This window comes from Oratosquilla oratoria, chromosome 22 (genome assembly GCF_046742065.1).
Source record: "Oratosquilla oratoria isolate Oo_2021 chromosome 22, ASM4674206v1, whole genome shotgun sequence".
NCBI classification, from domain to species: Eukaryota; Metazoa; Arthropoda; class Malacostraca; order Stomatopoda; family Squillidae; genus Oratosquilla; species Oratosquilla oratoria.
Genome location: NC_134798.1, coordinates 9,768,435 through 9,773,981, shown reverse-complemented (window position 1 = coordinate 9,773,981; position 5,547 = coordinate 9,768,435). Strand labels below are relative to the sequence as shown.

The window sequence follows — 5,547 nt, the reverse complement described above, 5'->3', positions numbered from 1 at the left end:
TGATGACATTTTGTACCTCTTTGTTTGAGAAAACGTTGTTGACCAGGACTTGTGTAATCCTGTCTAGCTCGGGGTTCCAATCACTGCAGTGCGACAGGGCTCTTCTAACGTAAGCATCTATGGTGGACTTTAGTATTGCGATGGGCATTCACTGTTCCCGTTTAAGCAAAGACCAAGGTTGGATGATTTGGAGTAGACTCCGGTCTTGAAACCTTGAGGACTGGCTTCAATCTTGACGTCCAGGAAAGGGAGTTGTCCGTTGACGTTGTTCTCTGTGGTGAATTTTAGGCCAGAAACACGCTGTAAGGTAGGTCTTCTAACTCCCTTTGGTCCCTTACGAGAACGAAAATATCGTCCACGTATCGAGTATATATAGGAGGCTTACGGGTGGTGCTGAAAACCTCTCCACCATGCCCATGAAAAAGTTGGCAAAGAGGACACCTTGAGGCGAGCCCATCGCGACACCGTCAATTTGTCTGTAAAGTTGTCCCTTGGAGCATTAGAAAGGGGTCTCTTTGGTACAGATTTCCAGTAATTGACGTAATAGATTTTGGGGGATTTTTAGTTTGGAAGTTTCGCCCTCAGGGTAGACTTCTTGTAGAATGTAATTAATGGTCCTATCTACATCTACGAGTATATTAGTAAAGAGGCTCTCAACATCGAGAGATGCTATGTCCCCATATGCATTGGCACCTTTGAGTATGGATAGGAAGTCCGTCGCAGACTCAACACAGTCATCTTGAGGAATGAAGGGAGTCAGGAGGGTATTCAATGTTTTTGCTAAATGGTAGGTAGGAGTTGGGATCTGTCTCTCCTAATGTCTTTTGTATATATTGTCACTATTACTCTTTGTACTCAATTTGTACTGAAGATGCCTAAAGTTAGGCGGAAGCTCTACATGTAAAATAAAAAAGCTAGTATTGTCTTTACATTCATTCCAAGTGAAGTTTGGCCACATAATAAGACAACCCAACGACAAGTTGACAAGTTGAACATGTCAGCAAGAAACTCGTGAATGTAGAAGCTGCTGAAAGAGGACCTGCTACACTATTATTGTAATATATATATATATATATACATATATATATATATATATATATATATATATATATATATATATATATATATATACATATATATATATATATATATATATATATATGTGTGTAGAACACTGTTAGAAGCTCTGCCAAGGGATTCGAACCCTTACCTGTGCGTGCATATTATATATTATATTTATATATATATATATATATATATATATATATATATATATATATAATCATGCATTTGGAGAGGAAACGCTATTGAAGACAGTTTTCAGACTTCAGAATGAAAATAACTTACTCTATGATATTTTCATATGCATGTTACTTTTGGAATATTTTTTATTCAATGCCGCAATTAATCATTTATTCAATGGATGTTTTATCTACTTTCATTTTGCATATTTACGCCAGTTCCATGTCTTCAAACCTATACATGCTTTCGTTGGATTCTTTTTCAATGCCGTAATAATAAATAATGCACGTATTACTATAAGAAATTTTCACAGAAGCATTCTTTTGTTACACTGATTTTTTCTTAATTTGTTATTTGTCACAACAGTGTAGAGTTTGTGTTACGTCACTTGTGATTAGCTTCATCAGTCATCACTTTGATTTTTTTTAACATGAAGTGTGATTTTTTTTTCGAAAAACAAATGTTTTACAGACTATCACTCTATCCCTAGATGCAGCGAGTTAAAGAAAGTGGTGCTGCTTACAGAAAAAAGCGAAAGGCGAGAAAGGAATTATTAAAAAAGAATGAAGGTGCACTATTGAAATACATTAGTCATGTAGAAACTACTACTACTGAAGCTGGAGAAGTTTACAAATCTAAATCATTGTCAAATTCAAGGTATTCAAATTCGTGCGATTCAATCACTTCAACTCCCTCAAGTGATAAAAAACACGAAGAAGATATTCCAGAACCAGTTGTGGACAGAGTGGACATAAAAGACGTTGGCCTATGGCCAAGCAATATTAGCAATGGCACACGGATCTTTCTGGTACGTCAAGACGCATCCGTGGTTCAAAATTTAGATTCTGATTTTGGTGAAATAATTCGTCAAGGTGTCATACTACAAACTAGGAAACTAATTCGGGATTTTTCTTTTCTTTTCTTTTTGCCAAATGGCGAGAGAATGTTGAGATCATGGATGGTGTCCCCTTCCAAGGATGCTCTTTACTGCTTTTGTGCAAACTGTTTTCAGACAGATGTAACTCAGAATTTAATTCTGAGGACGGATTTAACATATGGTGGAAATTGAATCCTGGAATATCCGAGCATAAATCCAATGTAACTCACGTTCAAAAATTCACACAATGGAAGTTGGAAATTAGGATTGTTCGTGGAACAACATTTTACTATATATATATATATATATATATATATATATATATATATATATATATATATATATATATATATATATATATAATAGAAATAACAAGAAGTTGTTGAAAGCCAAGTGAAGAAGTGGAGGGAAATCCTTTCAAGATTGCTGGATATTATTAGATTCCTAGCTAGCCAGAATTTGGCTTTACGAGGCCACCGTGAGGGAGTCAATTGTGAGAAATATGAGACTTATGTTGAACTTGAAGCAACAAAAAAAGAGGATTTTTTTAGAGCTAGTTCATTTGTTGGCGAACTATGATTCAGTGCTACGTGAACATCTAAGAATCCAACTGGGAAACAAGTTTGCTACTTCCTCTGTCTCCTACTATTCAGAACGAGTTTATAGAATTTTTGGGAGAAAACGTAAGAAGCAAAGTAACCAAGCAAATAAAAGAAGCCAAGTATTTTTCCATGATATACGACAGCATTCCTGATATTTCACATAAGGATCAAACCAAGGTCTATAGACCTTGGATCAAACGACCCAAGTTTTACGCTATGTTAAGATCGATGGAAATAAAGTGAAGGTTGTGGAATCATTTGTCGATTTCATTGGAACACAAGGTAAAACTACCGAGAATATTCCATCGATGATTTTGGAAAAAATAGAGAAAGACTGAACTGATATTCAAAATTGTAGAGGGCAAGCATGATAACGCTGCGGTGATGGCTGGTCTGCATGCTGGTGTTAGAAATGTATCAAGAACATTAATCAAAAAGCAGAATTTGTCGCTTGTATAAACAACTCGCTGAATTTGGCGGGTATTCATGCAGCTTCTGTTGGTGTGAATTTTGGTACCCTTCTTGGATGTATGGATTGTCTGCATTTCTTCTTCATTAACTCATCGCTGGGAAGTTCTAACGTCACTGGTCAAGTGTCATGTGCATAACAGAAACTTGGTGGGGTGCGAGGGGAGCTGTAAGTGTTGTCAAGAAACATTTATCTAAAATCTTAAGTGCCCTAGAAAAGTTAACTGGTGAAGAAAATACAGCTACTTGGGCAGATGCTGGTGTTTTACTTGGTGCGTTGCAATGATTTTCCTTTTTGTGCTTTCTTGTCCAGTGGGGGACTCGTCCTTTTAGAAATCAACAACACACAGAGCAAGGTCTATATATATATACCAGGTCTAACCACTTCCGACCGAATTTCGAGTGTGTTGGCGCAGCAGGCCCGTGACGTCACCTGGCTGCTCAAAGTGGGGTTCGCGCGTCCCGGCGCTGTTAGTTGTAGCTGGTTCGTTGCACGGGCATGTCGCTGCCTCCGCTCGCACCGCTCCACGCAATTAGTTATATTCTGACAATGAAGATCTATATATACCGGTATATACAGATCTTGACAATATGGCTTATTGTACCATTACGGGTTGTGGCTCAAACCAAAGAGGAATTAAGCCAAATGTTAATTTTCATCGTTTCCCTGCAAATACACGCACATGTGAACGTGTACACATATAAGCACACACGACGATATCTCCCCTTCCTGTAAAATACAAGTATATAAACACACACACACACACACCACACACACACACACACACATATGTGAACGTGTACACATATAAGCACACACGACGATATCTCCCCTTCCCGTAAAATACAAGTATATAAACACACACACACACACACACATACATGTGAACGTGTACACATATAAGCACACACGACGATATCTCCCCTTCCCGTAAAATACAAGTATATAAATGCAAACACACCTCAATATGAACATACGACTCGGTGGCGCGATTAGTAGAGTTTCAGCCTTATGCCGAGGTATCGGCGGTATCTGGTCCGAATCCTGCCCAGAGTTGAATATTTTTCAGTATCGCTGCGCTTCGAGTCGTTACTCCAACTCTCGTGGGCGGGGAGTTGGAGATGTGTGTGCGTGTAAGTTCATAGATCGGACATACGAGCTCTGAGCTCTCTTCCGGGAGGGAGATAGCTGTCGATCACGAGTCCAATACGTGATCCAAAAGACCAAGATGAATCACACACACACATGTGAACATGTACACATATAAGCACACACGACGATATATCCCCTTCCTGTAAAATACAAGTATATAAATACACACACATATGTGAACGTGTACACATATAAGCACACACGACGATATCTCCCCTTCCCGTAAAATACAAGCATATAAATACACACACACACTGATAATAGCAATGAGTTAGAGAGAGAGATAACGGGGGGGAAATATAATAATTCCAGTCTTCCTTAGCGTTTCACAGTTTTCTTCAGTGTTTCACAAAGAGAAAACGGAAGCAGCCAGATGATGTCCGAAGCTGCGCAGAACGGTTCAAACGGTTAGACCTGGTGTATATAGCTCTTGACACAGAGTTACCTCCAAACCAAAGGATTGAACATACAAAAATGTGATATAAAACTCAGGGCATTAAAAACATTTCTAACGGACAACAGGGACAAGCTAGTGAGTAATGGTGTTAATCATACTAAAGAAAATTGCAATGATCTGGGGAGTCATGGAGCGTCAGCTTTGACGCTAATGTTTAGTGAAGGATCACGACATTCAACTGAGGAGAGAGATGTTTTCTTCGCTGGACAGAATGATCCAAGATTTAACTTGGAGATTTCAACAGCTTCGTGCACTTGCTGAGAAATATGCCTTTCATACCCCGTTTAATTTTTTGGATGATAAATAAAAGTATAAAATAGATCACGATTACGATCACGACGACATTGATAAAGAGGAGTTCCTCATTGAGACACAAAGGCTTCAGCATTATATTGCTGTTGCTGATATTGAAGAAGGAATAAAGATGAGGAAAGTAGGCCCCCTTGAACTTTTGCAGTTTATCAAAAATTATAACCTTGGGAACTCCTTTCTATATATAGTAATAATGCTGCGGATTTTCCTCACAATTGCTGTTAGTGTAGCTACCTGTGTGTAGAGTTTTTCGAAATTAAAACTGGCCAAGAATTACTTAAGATTTACTATGAGCACCTTGCGGTTGAGAAATATTGCCATATTGTCTATAGAGCAACGACAGATGAAATAAATTATGACATTGTCATTGAAGAATTTGCCGACAAAATGGTAAGAAATGTTACTTAGTAGAAGGTTGTATTTTTCATTTCAGAAA

At 38.1% G+C, this 5,547-nt stretch overlaps 1 pseudogene; it reads left to right on the top strand.

The window, feature by feature from the left end:
* Positions 1-1,732: 1,732 nt before the first annotated feature.
* On the top strand, positions 1,733-5,060 carry LOC143037269 (uncharacterized; annotated as a pseudogene).
* Positions 5,061-5,547: the final 487 nt, after the last annotated feature.